The sequence below is a fragment of the Lissotriton vulgaris genome, chromosome 6 (assembly GCF_964263255.1).
Source record: "Lissotriton vulgaris chromosome 6, aLisVul1.2, whole genome shotgun sequence".
In the NCBI taxonomy this organism is placed as follows: Eukaryota; Metazoa; Chordata; class Amphibia; order Caudata; family Salamandridae; genus Lissotriton; species Lissotriton vulgaris.
Window position 1 is genome coordinate 1330174400 of NC_141694.1, and position 17046 is coordinate 1330191445.

The 17046-nt window shown below is 45.5% G+C and overlaps 1 protein-coding gene across 2 annotated transcripts in view; it reads left to right on the forward strand.

The window, feature by feature from the left end:
* TEX12 (testis expressed 12) overlaps positions 1-17046 on the forward strand; it is a 480939-nt gene that overhangs the window by 95214 nt on the left and 368679 nt on the right. The gene's annotated exons all lie outside the window — the stretch shown is intronic.

Below are 17046 nucleotides of genomic sequence, written 5' to 3' on the forward strand. Positions count from 1 at the left end.
AGAGCAGATTGCTAACATTTCTTAAATTGCTACTTCTCAAGATTAAAATAACCTTAAAAGTGATGCGAATTAGAAAGCAATAGGAGGAGCTTCCTCTGACATTAATCAGTCTAAGTCCGGGTCTCTTTTTCTTTTCCCAGTATGAGACCCTGGAGTTAGGGTTTCCCTGATAGGCTTTCGTCACGGTGTTCCCCCTGCTCACATTCTCTTAAACGTTTACTAGCCTCCGCCATAAATTTAACTCCCCGGCAAATCAAAATTGAGGAGGAACCTCCCAACCAGCTTGTAACTGCCTGTCTGCATGAGCGAATGTTCATCTCTTTAAAAATGGATTTCAAATATTGTCGTCTCTGTCCTATCAGTGCCGGACATACACAAAAAAGATGGGCTAAAGTTTCGTATTTATACCCACAGAGTCGACATTGCTCCGACTGATAGGAATGTTTCCAAGAGGGTATTAAGTCTTTTCAGACATGCATGCCCATCCTATAGATTGTGAAAGCTTTTTTTAAATGGCCATTGAAGTGGGATGTAAGATATGCATGAGGTTTTAGTATTGTGAAAGAGTTAATAATGGTCCAGCCATGACGACGATTTGCGAGGGAATATTTATCCTCCAAAAAGGATTTCTTTTTCGCTGCCCCGTTGGCTAGTCTGCTTAGGGTTGATTTGTCTGTCCCAGCTTTCCAGGCTGGTTCCAGGTTCAGCTTTTCAACGCACAGTTTCAGGTACTTCCCCCATGTATTTCCAGAATCGGTCTCCGCCCGTTGTTTGATTTCTTCCCAGCTCATCCAGTCCATTGTATCTGGGTCTGCAGATCGAAGTTTGTTACAGAATTTTACAAAGCCGCTCATGCTCCGGAAATACTGATTTTGCAGTCCAAATTCCAGCCTGACTTGAGAAACCGAGGCGGATTTTGGGAGATTGAAAACCGCTTTATAGATTTTAATCTGTAGGTCGTTCAGAAAATCGGCCTCCTTACCACACCAAGTAACTAGACCATAGGATAAGCTGGGCAAAATTTGAGCTGTCATGACTTTTAATAGGTGCTTGTGGTTTGGGCAGTCCATATTTCCTTTTAAAGATCGATAGGCAAAGATCAAAGATTGGGCTTTTGCTTGAATTACTGCTTTGTGCTCCTTGTGATTTCCACCTTTTGATATTATTATTCCCAGGTATTTGTATGAATTTTGTGCTTCCACTATGTCCCCCTTCGCCGTCCATTTGTACTTAAGTTTTTGCGGATCTACTAGGCGTACCACTTTTGTTTTGTCTTTATTTAATTCCAGCCGTTCCCGATCCAAGTAAGATGACAATTTATTAATGGCTCGTTGTAGACCGATAGGTGTTTTACTCAACAGAACTATATCATCTGCATATTGCAAAAAATATATTGGATTGTTAGCCAATAATGGGGGGTGATTTTCAGCCGATTCCAACACACTTGAGAGGTCAGAGAGAAAAAGGTTAAACAGGGTGGGGGCTAGTACACATCCTTGTTTTAAACCTTGATGCGTAGGAATGCTCATGGTTGTACTGCCCCCATTGCCCAGTTTCACTCTTGCCCAGGTGTTTCGGTATAAGGCTATTATCGCTTGCAAGAGTTGATTTGGGAGGCCCCAGCATTTTAATTTGTCCCACAAGCGCTCTCTGTTCACCCTGTCAAAAGCAGACTTGATGTCAATAAAGCAGGCATACAGCCGGGTTCCCTTGGCTACTGCATTGTCCATTAGGAGTGACAGGCAAGTTAAGTTTGTTGTTGTCCCCATTCCTTACCTGAAGCCAGTTTGGTATTTGGGAATTTTCTTGGTTACTCCTACCCAGGCCTGTAGCTCAAGTAGTAAGCAGGAGGCGTAGAGCTTAGCCTCCACATCAATTAAAGATATCAGTCTATAATTTGTTGGATTACGATGATCTCCATGCTTGAATATCGGGTGAATAATATTTCCTTTCCAAGAAGTGGGAACATCTGCTTGTTTGTATATGTGGTTAAATAAACGAGTTAAAGTCTCTAGCCACATATCTGGATCCTGTTTAAAAATAGCATTTGCCAGCCCGTTCGGGACTGCAGCTCCTTCTGACTTCAATTTTGATATAATCGATTTTAATTCTTTTTTGTTGATTAAATCGGCCAGCTCAATTTCCCCCTTTGAGACTTCCTTGGACTCCGGTCTTTCCTTATAATTAGTTCCATTTTGTTTATCCTCGACTTCCTGTATGGCCCGTAAACATTTCTCAGGGACTTGCTCTGTTTCTTTGTATAAAGATTGCACATGACGGACCCAAATGTCCGCTCCGACTCCTGCTTCCTGATGGAGATTAGTTCTTTGATTTAGATCATTTATGATTCCCCAGAAGTCACGACTATTAGGATGTTTTCCTGCAATTAGGAGTTTGTTCCAAATGTTTTCTTTGTACTCGGCCTTTGCGACCCTCACGGCCTTTCTATAGATGCTCCTGGCCTCCCTTAGTTTGGATTTGTTTGTCGCTGTCCCCGATGTGTTATTTTTTTGACTGGCCAGTGCTCGTACCTCCTTTGCAACCTTTCTTTTTTTAGCTCTTAAGCCCATATTAAACCAGGGCTCCTTCTTACAATTGGCATTACTCTGGATCCCCGACCTTGCTGGAAACTTTTGCAGTAGATCCCATATCATGTTCTCCCAGTTTGAAACTCGATCTTCCTCTTTTTGTATCCCTAGTTTGACCAGCTGGGCTTTCACATAGGCCTCAATTCTGCCCAACCCTTCACCACGCCATTTTAGTTTTTTTAGATTAAACTTAAAAGCATGGTGTAGAAGGGAGGTCATTATTGGCGCATTGGTGGGTGCGATGTTCAAACTTGTTATTTGGGGAAGGTGATCACTTTCCACTCGAGGTACTATTTTGAATTGATTAATGTCAGGAAGTAGTTCGTCACTTACAATAGTGTAGTCAATTGTGGAGTTAACCCTGCCACTCAAGTAAGTGGCGCCTGCAGGCCTGTCCCCCTTTATATTGCCGTTCAGGATTGCCAGACCAGCTTCTTTTAGACTGGCTGCTAGAATTGTTCCACGGCTACTTATTGACCTCTTTGCCATCTCCGTATTTTTACCGGCAAGGACACTGTTGAAATCCCCGGAAATGAACAGCGGACAATGTGAATAGGATCTTTGCATTGCTTTAATTAATGCCAGTAAACTTGCGTGTTTCTCCTTTTGTGACTTCCTGTCTGGGTGGATATAGACATTGAATATAATGAGTTGCCACGATTGCATCCCGGATGGCGAAGAATCTGAAATTCTAGTCACTTGAACCCAATTTAAACCCACATCCAGCTCTTCTGATAACCAATTATATCTTTGGGCTATGTAAGTCGATAAACCACCACGAGGATGCCCAAAAGCTGAAAGGCGTTCCGCAAAAATATGGAGTTCTTTAAAACCAGGGATCGAAGTTGGTATTAGTTTCCATGACTCCTGGATTAAAATTATGTCTTGTTGTTGAAAAAAAAACAGCGTTACATGATCCTGCGCCATTTCTTGGAAGCTGTGCACGTTCCATGAGCAGACTGAAACGCTTCTCAGCTTTTTTGCGTTCTGAGGGGGCCTCTTATTATACATTCCCGAGTTTGAGTCAGGGTTAGGTAGATTTGTTGCTCAGGACCATGGGTATCCAAGACCAGTCTGTTTTGTCAGAGATGTAATGACCGGGTGCTTGCGGGATGTCTGACGAGGATGACCTAGAAAAAATAGGAGAGGTGGCCCGGGCACCTCGCAGACAGGTGATTGGGCGTCCTGTATTTACCTTTCCCTTTTTTTGAATGCAGGTACTGTTTTGCAAGGGGTAGGGATACCTTGGGCGCGTATGTTTTATGATAGAAATGCCCCATAGTTCAAACTGAGATCTTGCCGAGTATATCTTTTCCGTTAAGTCTTTTGAGGCCCAGGTAGTAACGGTTTCCTCAATATCCGAGTTCTTTTTGTTTAGTCGAAATTCAACAGCATGCAGGTCCTGTGAATTTATCTCTTTTAGGGAAGATGTTTCTTTGAATAGTTTTAACAGGTTGCCTCGATTGAGGATATCCTGTGGCCCCTTAGTTGGATATTCCGGGATGAAGGTTAATTTGAACTCAAACTGATCTAACCGTTGGGCGAGCTCCTTTGCTCTTTGATCCACGTTGAAAAATGACTGGTTGTTAACTTGAATGATCGTGCCCATCTTGTCGGTCAATTGTTGTCCATGTGCATCAGGTGCTCCATCCGCTGAGCTTATTGTTTTGTGTATTGGACCTGCATTTATTGACTTTATTAGATCTGAGTGTGCCGTCCTTTGTTGAAGCGAGCATTTGCGTTCCTTTTCGAGTACTGTAACTTGCAAGGGGGTTATTGCGATTTTGGGACCTGGACCTGCTGATTCCCCAGATGCTTCGTATGGATTTCCTTCGACTGTTGGACTTGTAGCCTGCTCTTTTCTGACTGTCGTGCCCTGATGAGGGCTCATCTTAGAGTACATTTCTTATCCTTACTTTTGTTTGTCGGAACTGGCGCAAGATCAACTTGATTGCCACCACCAAATCCCGCCGGTTGTAAGGGTTTTGATTTTACTTGCCGCTGCTCCTGCCCTTCCTGTTGCTGGTCCAAACTTATTTCTCTGTGAGAGTTGAGACCTGTGTTTGGCGCTGAGCCCGTCTTTCCTATTGACTGGGTGGGAAGATTTTTAATTCCTTGGATGGTGCCACCATTCCTTGGTGAATTTGGTGTGATTGATTTGTCAACTGAATTGGAATAACTCTTCTCTCCCTCTAATAAGTCAATTGGAGATTTTGATTTGTTAACCTGGAGACTTTCAGTTTTGAATATGGGAAAGAGGTTACCCAGGTCTGTGTTCGATTGCCTTTTATACTTAAGCCTGGCCTTTCTTGCTTTTTTCCTTTGCCTCCTTGTGGGCTTGTCCTCAATAAAGGATTTTTGGGAGGGCAGGGTGTCTTTAATGACTAAGACTGTGTTCCCTGAACCCGCTTTCTTTGATGATCGGTCTTGATCTGTTGTTTTTATGGAGCCTTTTTCATGCATACTCAAGACCATTAATGAGTTGTCCTGGTTAAGATTATTTTCTTTCTCTTGGGTATTGCTGCGGGATTGTTTTACCTCTCCTAGGATATCCATCAGGATGGCCGGTAGGCTTGCTAGTTTTTCAAGTATTGTTCCACATCCACTACTGCATTGTTGTTTACATAGGCTGGTGATAGCCTCTGATTTTCCCCCATTTGTTAGCAGCGAGGCCAGGGAATCCAGTTTTGCGTTTATCCCCGAAATGTGACCCGCCACTAATGAAATAAGGTCAATCTGAACCTCCATTTTATTTGATTGATAATTTAGCACCCTTATCGCTTGGTCTAGAGTGCTCAACAAGGCTTGAAACCATGGTGTGGATGCCTGGTCTTTTTCGAACTTGCTTGGGTCCTTAGGCTCTACATCCGAAGTGCATCCCGATGAAATTGAGATTGGAGCATCCTGATTATTGTGGAATTGGTTTGGTGACGTGATGATACGGTTATCAACAGAGGGTTGTACATGGTCATTTTTCCCTACATAGCAACGGGGGGTTGACACCATCATGCCTGGGCTTGCGTGGCAATCCTCGAACCCCTGTTCTGATCGTGGGGCTCTCCCTTGAGAGTCAATGTACTTTGTTATTCTCTCGGTAAGATCCTCGAGTTGGGAATCGTTTGATAAAAACAAGGGTTTTAACCATGGATCCCCTTCATGACCAGATGAGTTGAAAAAGTTTCCGTGACCAGTGATTCTCTCATGGCAGCCTTTGAGTGCCTTTGTATGGTCATTAGCTTCAACCAACTCCGAGATTGGGGCACATTTGCTCTGAGTCAGACGAATATCCTTTGGAGGGGAGCCATCAATGGAGGCCTTGTTAACTCCACCTCCCTTGTTCTCGTTTATCATTATCGAGGTGGTGGAGTGATGCACCTGGGCAGTTACTAGTTCCTGTTTACCCTTAGCTGGATGAGCCACACACGCTGTAGGCGACGAATGCCCAGTAGGGTCCTTTGTCCGGTTCTGCGGACTTTTGGCCCGTGGGGAATTGGCGTTCTGAGGCGCAATAGGGCTTGGGAGCTTGCAGGCCTCAACTGTTGGTGCATAAATCTCTGCCATTGGATCCTTTAAGTAAAAGAATTTTAAAAGCCCGGTTTTCCGTCTGCAGGGTAATAATTGTTCTGGAGTTGGTGCTGAAACCAACCTATCCCTTGAGTTTTGCCGGATCCCTATTTCCGATTGCGGTGTTACATCCACAATTTGCTTCCTTGATTTTTTTCCTCGCTTTTTTGTTTTCCACAGGTTGGCGCGTTTTCCCTGATCTCATTTCCCCAAAAAAACAGCACTTTGTGATCTTTTTTTGGCCTGCTCTGGGGTCAGGCTGGCTGCTTAATCACAGGTATTCCTTGTGGCTCGATTGATTAAATAGAGACCTGCCCCTTTCAGTGTCCGTGAGCAGGCCTTTCAATGTCTGCAGCTTGAGTTACTACTTGCTGCCAACTTAGTATGACTGTGCTGGCGTGGGAGCCGGATTGAACCACTTCCTCCCTTATTTGCTGGCTCTTAAAAGGGGGCAAGAACCCCGGCAACTGCTACTTTTGTTGGGTTTTTATGGGGTTTTTGCCTCTTTTAATGTTGTTTTGGCGCTCCCATGGCGGGAAGACAGTCCAGGGCCCGGATACAGACTGCGAAGTGGTGAAACCCGTGGTTTGCTTGGAGCACTTCGACCTCAAGTGTCCCGACACGCCCAGGTGGTACTGATCACAATTTCCGACACCTGGGGGTCAACCGACTCTCAGGTTTTGGGCAGGTTCTGGGCAGGTTCTGGGCCGTCTTCACCTACTTAGCATAGCATGCTGTGAAGCTGGCTGGCTGTCTAGGGCTGTTCTGGAATGTGGGGTGGACGTTTAAGTGCAGAGCTGTGCTGTGGGGTAGGCAGAAGGAGTTGCAGAGGCTAGAGTGGGCTAGTGTGGGCTGATGTAGGGCCCGAGGTTGCTGGAACGATCACCTAACCTCCACCCTCTCACAACCGTCTGCCACTCGACCCACCCAGTCACTTGCAGCTCCGGACTCCCCCTGCTGCCTTTGACCGCGAATACTGGCTGCCGAGCCTAGTACAGGAGCGGGTGCGGATGAGGTTGCTGGACACTCACGGCTCTCTCGGTTTTCTCGCGGGACTGCTCCGTGGTGCTCCGTGGTGCAGCTCCGTGCTGCACTTCCAATTACCGGGTACCGGGGGCCGGGGGCCGAGGGCCGGGGACCTGAGGCTCCCCCGTGAACCCACCGCGAGTCTGGCCCGGAGCAGGTCACTCGCGGGTCACTTGCACACTTTCGGCTTTCGGCTTGTGGCTCTCACACAGCTCGCGGCTCTCACGCGGCTCTGCCTGCTCGCTCTGCTCTGCCTGCTTGCTCTGCTCACAACTGCTCACAACTCTGTGCTCGATTCTCCGTCCTGATCATTAGATGTTCACCAGAGGGTCACATTAAGCAAAAGGTGAAGTTATTAATCCGTGGATAAGCCACATAGCAGTATTGGCCTCCGCCACCGAGAAAGGTAAAGACTCCAATCGTTCAATGTGTAACATGGAAAAAGTTGCATCTCTCATTGAAAGCAAACGTTGCTTATCATACAAATTAAAAGGTGCAAAGAGAGAAGAGACATTCATGTAAGTCCAAAGCACTTTTCCGCCCTTAAGCATCTGCAGGGTCCATGCAAACTGCATAATAGAACGCAATTGATTTTGACCATGGTACAACACAGACACTTCATCTTGCACAATATGCACAACAGATGACACAATATTATCCAAAGTGTGAATGCGGCAAGAAAGCGTGTTAATGCTATTATCTACAACTGCAAGCACTTTTTCTAAGTTATCTTGATCAATAGCCCTAAGGCGGGTAGCTGCCACAATCTGTGATGTTTTCCAGATTTCATTGTAAACTGCATATATCCATCTTCTAGATTTATCTCTAGCCGGGCCTTTTATGAAATCATTCAAATCAACATCGTCCGTCAGTTTAGACAAATGCAGTTTAACAGACGCCAAGGTAGAATGTTTGAGCCAATTCTGACATAATTTGCCCACTGAATAGGTAGTCACAGAATGGTCACTCTGACCTGTGTAAATCATCAGTAATAACCAGTAAACTATGTTGGCATGAGTCAGCACTTCTGTGCCACAGCAACCAGCCCTTGGGATCCAAACTGGATCTGCTAAAGGACGAATTTAGCAATAGAGTTTGCAACTCTCTAATCGAAAATTTTGTAGTATTACCCCAACCATAATATTCTTCTAAATCAGGGAAGGAGGGAGCATTATTTTTTTAGAAGTTGCCAATCCAAAGCATGTTGTCTGTGAAATTGTAGAATTCAAAAACAACATATGATTCGGGATGAGACATGCATGGTGCAAAACCTTGTACCTGCCAACTTTTAGAACCCCAAACAGATTTAAGATCAACTGTTTCCTTCCACAACTCGTACCCTCCAACAGCTAACTGGTCTAGAAAGGACTTTGAGTACAATAACTTAGTATTGGTAAGTCTAACTTGGGACATGGATTTTTCTGACATTATAAAATAAAATGAAGCAGGATAGGACTGATTAAAATCAGTAAAATAAGTGTACTTTTTCAAAATGGTACTCGAGCTGCCTCGCAAAGGAGCTGGGCAATGCTCCCACTGTGTATAATTTACAGTACTCCTCCTGGAATTAGTTTTATGTAGGAAGTGGTTGCCAAAATTATGGAAACAAAATAAATCACCATAATTAGCAGATTCTAAATACAAATCTTCAGCATCAAAGGCAGCATAATATTTCAAATCGGCAAACAAAGCCTCTACGGCCTGAACATCCCAATCATCAGAACGTATGTTTTGTTTGACCACATCCCCCATGTTAACTCTAAGCACATTAGGCACATTTATAACCTCAGTGGGGCCATGGATTTGAAATTTAACATCATCCCATACAATCCCATCAAGGACAGGCCGAGCAGTGATGTTAACAAAAGCCAAGTCTCTCTTTAATCTGTGTGCAGTATGCGATGATGAATGGGGTTCCAATGTTCCATTTAGATGTCAATGCATGTTCGCTCCTCGACATAGTGTCCATTGACGATTCGGAAAAAATAAAACACAAAACCAATTGACATAAAAAGGTAAATTGAAAAAAGTACCAGCCAAATATATGTCCACGGGGGAATCAAAAAATGTTTTTTTAAACAAACATGCATAGACTTTAAACTGCGAAGGTTTTCCTGATGCGTGTGAAACAGTGTCAAATGAAAATCTGGATTCCGTGGCCAAACGAGTTTGCAAATCAGGCATTGATAAGTCAGTTGGGTAAGTGTAGACAGTATCATCAAGTTGAGTACCAGGCAATGCACTCAATAAAGGACTAGAAATTGCAGGCATCTCGAGAGCCACCTCAGTCAGAGGATTTGAAGCAGTGGCCGGTACAGAATTTCTCAAAATCGAAGGACAGGAGACTGACGGTGTCATACTAAGAAGAATCGGCCACTCTGTGTATCTTGACATTGTCAATGGAGATATACCTGTTTTCTTTACGACCTGGAAGTGGTGGTAAAATAACTGCTCTTGTGCCCTTCACACCAAGTACCGGAACTGGAGCACGGTATGAGGGACCAAATTCTTTTTTGTTATAGATCTTCTCCCGAACCAATTCTCCAACTTGGGGTAGCCAGCCAACTACCGGGATCTGCAACGCATCATCCGAAGTGGAGGGCAAATGTTCCTTTGCAAGAGTGTCTCTCGTCTTTTGTAGAGTCTGTAAAACATTGCAATGTTCATCTACGTCAAAGGAGGCAGCAACAGCCACCGAGTCTAGACCGTCAAGGTCCGGTACATAAATCTTGATACCAAAGAGCATTTCGTATGGTTTCCACCCACCCAGAGACCTTCTAGGTAGATTATTAAGAGCACGCTCCACGCCATTGAGATGGGCCAGCCAGTTTCTGCCAGTGCCTATAACTCGAGCTGTCAGTGATTGCTTTAAGTCACGGTTCATTCGTTCCACAACACTTTTACCCTCAGGTCGGTATGGAGACGAAAATTTGACTTGGACCCTCATCGAAACCATGGCATCCCTATACGTCTTAGAGGTGAAAGCAGGACCCTGATCCGAATGGAAGGTACCATAGGCAAAAATCCCTACAAAGACACGCAAATCCCTGATGACAGTCCGTGAATCAGCCCTGCCATGAGGCCACACCCATACAAAGCGTGTACAGGAATAAACTGCTACTAAGATGTACTTATACACAGTATCAGAAGAAAAAGGACCGCAGTGATCTAAATAAACACAACCTAATTGCTTTTTAGAAATGAACAACTATGTTTGGGGCGGAGGCGTAGCAGTTGAAGGCCTAATCTGCTGGCAAATGTCACATAGAAGGACATAGTCACACGTCTGTTTGTATAGTCCCCGCCACCAAAACGTTGTTGTAATTGAGACAAAGTGGCTGAAACGCCCGCATGCGCAAACGCAACACCTTCATGGGCCGCTGTGATCAGAGCATGTCTGCAATCCGAGTTGGGAATCAATCTCCCCCCAACTTCAGGAATTTTCACATAAGGAACTTTATCCGGACTTAAGTGGTATGTGTACTTCAAAGGGAACCCCGTAGGATATTTACTTCCCTTCTCAGTGGCAGCAACAGCCGCCAAGATATCATCATCAATCTTACTTTTGGACCGTGTAACTGCTGCAACTAAATATGCCGATACTGCTGATTTCGCTGCTTCATCAGCAAGCGAGTTGCCAACAGCATGAACTCCCACGCGCTGATGACCGAGAGTATGAATTACAACCACGAGGGGCAACTGCTCTTTAAGCTCAGCCACTCGGACCCAGATCATTTTGTTTTATTGTGCTACCTTTGGAATCACAAAAATCATTCTGAATCCAAAAGAACAAGTTCTCATTGTAAGACTGGACACAGTAGTGAGAATCACTTACAATTAGAGTTGTCACACTAGGATCAGCGTACTCCAGTGCAAGCATCAGAGCACAAAGCTCTGCCAATTGAGCGGTGCAGTCCCCTAGAGTCTGCGTGCGCACGACTCTGGACTTGAACTCATCGTTCACCATGGCACCTACCACAATAGGGCATGCGGAAACGTAGGCGTGTTTAGCACCTTGCGCAACCTGCGCTGAACCATCAGTGGACATGATGCAATGGAAATCCTCCAAAGGCCGCATAGCCAAAGGTGCAGGATGAACAAATTCATACTGTAAAAACTCCTGCGACCGTAAGGAGGCATCCAAAACAAACGTGACATCCGGAGATGACAAAGAAGCAGCCCATTGTATCCACAGAGGGGGCAAAGCTTTAGAATTAGGTACACTGGCTTTCGTAACTGCTTTCAAAGCTGGACACAGGGTAACAACTAACATGCGTTTTCCCTGTGACAGAGCACGTTCCTTAAGAATCGCCATCTGCATTGCTGTTAAAACTTTCTCCACAGTGAAAAATTCGCATTTCAGCCGAAGTCAACAAGTGTGACTGGTAGGAACTGTGTCTCCTACGTTAAAAGTAAGGTATGTGAAACCCACCGTCCCAGGGATGATTCTTATCACCAGGTTGGTGTGGTTGTCACAAGTCAGCAAGTATTTAGAAGCAAGCAGATCAGCCTGCAAAGCCTGCAGTATAGTTGAGTGCTCTGGCATGATTTGGTGAAAGTAGGTTGTATCAAAGCATACAAAGGCTTGATACGCTGGGCATAGTCCGGAATGTATGTTCTCCCAAAATTAAAAAAAATCCAGGAAACACTGTAATTTTTTCAGAGTTGTCGGAGCGCGCAGCTGTGCGCATTTCTCCAGGAAGTGAGGAGCTAATCCTCGACCTTCATTGTTGAGCTCGTAGCCCAGGAACAACATTGTTTACTCTGCAATGTGCGATTTTGCAAAGTTAAACTTATAACCGAAGTCAGCAAAACTACAAATTATGCGGTCAACTCAACACAGATGCTCCCAAAGTTCGTCGTCTGTGAGATAAATGTCATCCACATACGAGCATGTATCAGGGTCGACCCTCTCCAAGAGAGAGACTATGCGGGCAGCAAATACCCCTAGACAGTTTTTGTAGCCCATTGGTAAACGCCGAAATTGTCTTTGAACACCTCCGCAAGCAAAGGAGGTCCATTGGGAACTCAGACCATCCAAATGGTGGGCATAAAAACCGTTGGAAATGTCAAGCGTGGTTTTAAAGCACTTATGCACAAGACTATCCACTAAGGCAGAGCCGTGAGTATTCTGTACTGCACAGGTTCGGTAATGCAAGTTTAAATGCCGGTAATCCAATACCAAACGATATGAACCGTCAGGCTTGGTCACAGTAAAAAGAGAGTTATTCATTGGTAATACACAAGTTTCAATCACTCCCTGATATTCCAATTGTTCAAGGACTGCCGCAACGGAAGCCTTTGCTTCACGTCTTATGGTGTACTGAGGTTGAGGCTGTGGCTGTGACCGCAAAGGTATCTCGTGGTGCGGGGAAAATGTATCCCATCCACAGTGTGTACAGTACAAAGCCGGCGCAAGAGCTTCAGCCCACTCTTCTGCAAAATTCAGCGCATGCTCCTTCGAGACCGTGTGCGCGAAACTAGGGAGGATCACCTCCTCCCCGCTTCGAGCTGTGGCGTAATCTGTTGAACGGGGGGTGTGAGATATCGTTCACAACCTGCAAATCTGCCACAGTGTCGGAAGTGAAGTGGCCCCGTGGAGTAGCTGAACAATGGGTTGGGCGCCATGCTCTAGAGGGGCCTGGCCTCCCCTTTGAAATCCCATGGGAGTCATCCCCTTCTGTGTTATTTGGGGGCCTGAGGAAGAGGGACCTGAGGGGGACACCAAGGGCCCACCATCAGTGGCAGTCACAGGGTTGGGCTGTGAAGCGTGAGCCAGGAATGCTCTTTTTAAACGTGCAAAGGCATCAAGGTCAACCCCCTCTTTCTACTTAAGTTTGCGTTGTATGAGCTCGGACATCAGCAGCAATAGACATTCCGGGAAAACCCAGGGTGACTAAGTCAGTTTTGGGTGCTCTGCTATGTTCCAGTAAAGGCGTTATTCGAGGGGGGCCAATGGCATCCAAGACCGGCCTGTAAATAGAGGCATCCACTGCGTCATAAAACTCATCCTTCTATGGGAGAGAGGGGACTGCCTCCTCCTGCTCCACATCGGTGGACTCTGAGGTCTCCATAGAACTGAATCTGGCAGGTACAGGATGCTAGTCAATATGGCACTAGGTGAACCAGTAAGTATTTGGGAGACCAGAGGTCTCAATTTGTACGCCCTAAGGCCCAGGACATCACAGCCCAGAGGCTCTGAAGGGTAAACGGCCTTGGACCGTGTCCCTCTGAGAAGAATACGCAGATGCTGAGCACAATACAGATCCTTTGGGGCATCAAGCGTGGAAACTACGGACACCGTGGGGTCGTCGGTATAATGGCAGCAACTATTACTGACTCCTCAAAGAGGAGCGTCTTCCTCCAGGCAGGCTGGCCGGGCTTCCCCAGAAAATGCAATGCCACGCGTCTTCAATCTCGCTCTGCTGATTACAAGATGCACCTTGTATAAACCCAAGGCACACCATGTGTCTGGCAGCGCCACATATGGTCGGTGGATGGCACCACATACTCCTGCCAGCGCGGGGTTGCCTCCGGGTCACCAGGCGCTCTATAAATAGCTAAATAAATAAATAATATAAATAAATTTGCACAGAAAGACTATCCTGGCCTCGAAATAAAAGGAACGAAGTGCAATAATGCACCTCAACTGCAATCGTTTTACACCAAGTTTATACCAGGAGCAGAAGGCATGTTTTAGAGTGTGCTTGTGCAGAAAAGAAAGAGGGAGTGTAGAGGAGGCAGATAACTTTAAAGGGACATCTGTTACCTGATTGGATGATGTTATGTGTATGCTTCCCAGGCATTTCTGTGAAAGTTGTTTTTAAAATATATATTTCTAAATGACTTATTTAAAAATATAAATGCAAAGAAAGTTTTGAGTAATCCTCGCCTCCAGTCCGGACATAGAATCACACACAACTGTGTTTAGCAGCATCTTCATTGGAGACAGATTACCTCACTCCGCCACCACCAAATCATATGGTCCATTACGGCTGGCCAATGTATCCCAGAAGGTACAGCTCTAGACAGTTGAGCTTCAGTTCATGTTTCCACACTCCACTGTGAGAAGTGGATTGTATTTTTCATATATACATATTCTGAAGCAGTACATGGTGTTTCCTTGCTGTGTTTCATGTTTTCCAGGCTTTTCCTGCATTTTAAAAAGTTTGTCTAGAGGAATGACTGCTGTGGGAGGAAGATGTTGGCGAAAGAGCCTTAGAATCTCCATATCTTGTATGCACAGCAGTTGTGCTAAACAGTGCCCTTTTGACTAAAGATGTTTAGAGGAACTCTCAGTAAAGCAGAGAAGTTAAGTGTTCACTGCCCACACTTAATGAGATACAAAAAGGGATGATAAACGGAGCGTTTGAACAAATCAAACACTCACCCCCAGTCAACTGATCTGGGTTTAATCCATCACCATTCTTTAGCTCACTCAGCCACCCCAGTTCAGACATAGTCATATGCAAATCAGTCTGACCCTGTGCCTCGTGGGAACAGTCCAGCCCCAACTGCCAAGCCATGTCTTCCCTGGACCGGAAACAAGCATCCTGGGACCGGTTTCGGATTCATAATCCTCATCAGCCAGGCTATCTTGAATCCAGTGGCCAAGTGAGCAAGGGACGCACGTTTGAGCATACCCTACCAACTTAGGGCGAACAAAGCGATACAAAAGGGGATGATGGACGGAGCGTTTGAACAAATCAAACACTCACCCCCAGTCAACTTATCTGGGTTTAATCCATCACCATTCTTTAGCTCACTCAGCCACCCCAGTTCAGACATAGCCATATGCAAATCAGTCTGACCCTGTGCCTCATGGGAACAGTCCTGCCCGAACTGCCAGTTCGGGCTGGACTGTTCCCATGAGGCACAGGGTCAGACTGATTTGCAAATAGCCATGTCTGAACTGGGGTGGCAGAGTGGGCTAAAGAACGGTGATGGATTAAACCCAGATCTTTTGACAGGGTGTGAGTGTTTGATTGATTCAGATGCTCCGTCCATCACCACCCACCTTTTGTACCGCTTTTGGCCACCATAAGTGTGGCAGGGTATGCTCAGACGTGAGTCCCTGGCTCACTTTGCCACTGGATTCAAGCAAGCCGGGCTGAAGACGGCTGGAATGCCAGAAACCGGTCCTCGGAAGCTTGTTTCCGGTCCAGGGAAGACATGGCTTGGCAGTTCGGGCTGGACTGTTCCCATGAGGCACAGGGTCAGACTGATTTACATATAGCCATGTCTGAACTGGGGTGGCAGAGTGGGCTAAAGAACGGTGATGGATTAAACCCAGATCTTTTGACAGGGTGTGAGTGTTTGATTGATTCAGATGCTCCGTCCATCACCACCCACCTTTTGTACCGCTTTTGGCCACCATAAGTGTGGCAGGGTATGCTCAGACGTGAGTCCCTGGCTCACTTTGCCACTGGATTCAAGCAAGCCGGGCTGAAGACGGCTGGAATGCCAGAAACCGGTCCTCGGAAGCTTGTTTCCGGTCCAGGGAAGACATGGCTTGGCAGTTCGGGCTGGACTGTTCCCATGAGGCACAGGGTCAGACTGATTTACATATAGCCATGTCTGAACTGGGGTGGCAGAGTGGGCTAAAGAACGGTGATGGATTAAACCCAGATCTTTTGACTGGGTGTGAGTGTTTGATTGATTCAGATGCTCCGTCCATCACCACCCCCCTTTTGTACATACTTAATGAGAAGCAGCTGTTTCTGATAACAGCTTATTCTGTGATAAGACATTGTGGAATAGGAACAGGAGAATTGTTTTTAGGTGGATTGGGTTACACTCGAGGGTTGAGGAAACAAAACTTAACTACTGCTGCTGGGAAGTGGCTATGATTTGAGGCAGAAGGGGGTTGATTGCTCAATTGCAGTGAACACAAGGTCAGCATTCTTCTCGCCCCCCCCCTGAAGAAATAAAATATCAAAACAACTACAAAATAGAGAAAAACAATAAGCACAAGAAGAAAGGGAAACAACTTGTGCAATTAAAACAAAACATTAGAAACTCCAAAACAAAGAACAATGAAAGGTATATTTAAGAAAATATCAAACAGAAACTAGCCATCACTGAAAATATAGATTTAAACAGGCACAATTCGCTGTAAACGTTCTCCAAGAAAGTCTTTTTACAGTTGTGGGCCAGCAGTGCTTTGCACTTCTGCAGTTATAACAGATCCACAAAGGAAGGCCGATTTTTCCGATCAAACGTACAATGTACAGGAGGTTCCAAATTGTGCCTGAACCCATGGGGCCAGATTAACAACCCACCATTTCCACTGAGTGACTGGCTATTGCATTTGATAGCGCACTCTATTTCAGTGGGTGTCTATTTCAGTGGGTGTCTAGGCGAATTTACTAGGCAAATCGTTCAGGATTTACTTGTTACATTTAACAGCATTTGCTATGGTTAAGCTTCTGCTTGACTCTTAGACAAGCCTTGGTAATGGCAACTAATTTTCGTTTGCCTTCCTCTGCCATTCAGATATCATATTATGGCTTTGCTCTGCGCACCCAGGCACAAGAAAGATTCCATCAGTTTCTTGTTCTGTTAACGTTGGCGTCTGTTTCCCTATCTGGCAATGTATAACTACCCTGTACCTATTATATTGCTACCTATTTCACATGTCAAAGGCTCAACCCTTGACTTGGTTATTGCCAACCCAGAAGCTATCTAGCTTAGCACAATCCTCCCATGTGATATGTCCGATCATCATGCCATCACCTTCTTGATCAAGGAATCAGTTAAACTACGCTCAGTACAACATTCAAGACCTCAAATATGGAAGAGGAATCTTAAACAAAACCCTCACAGACCTATCCACATCTGCCAGTGTCAACCTCCTGCTCCCCCAGAA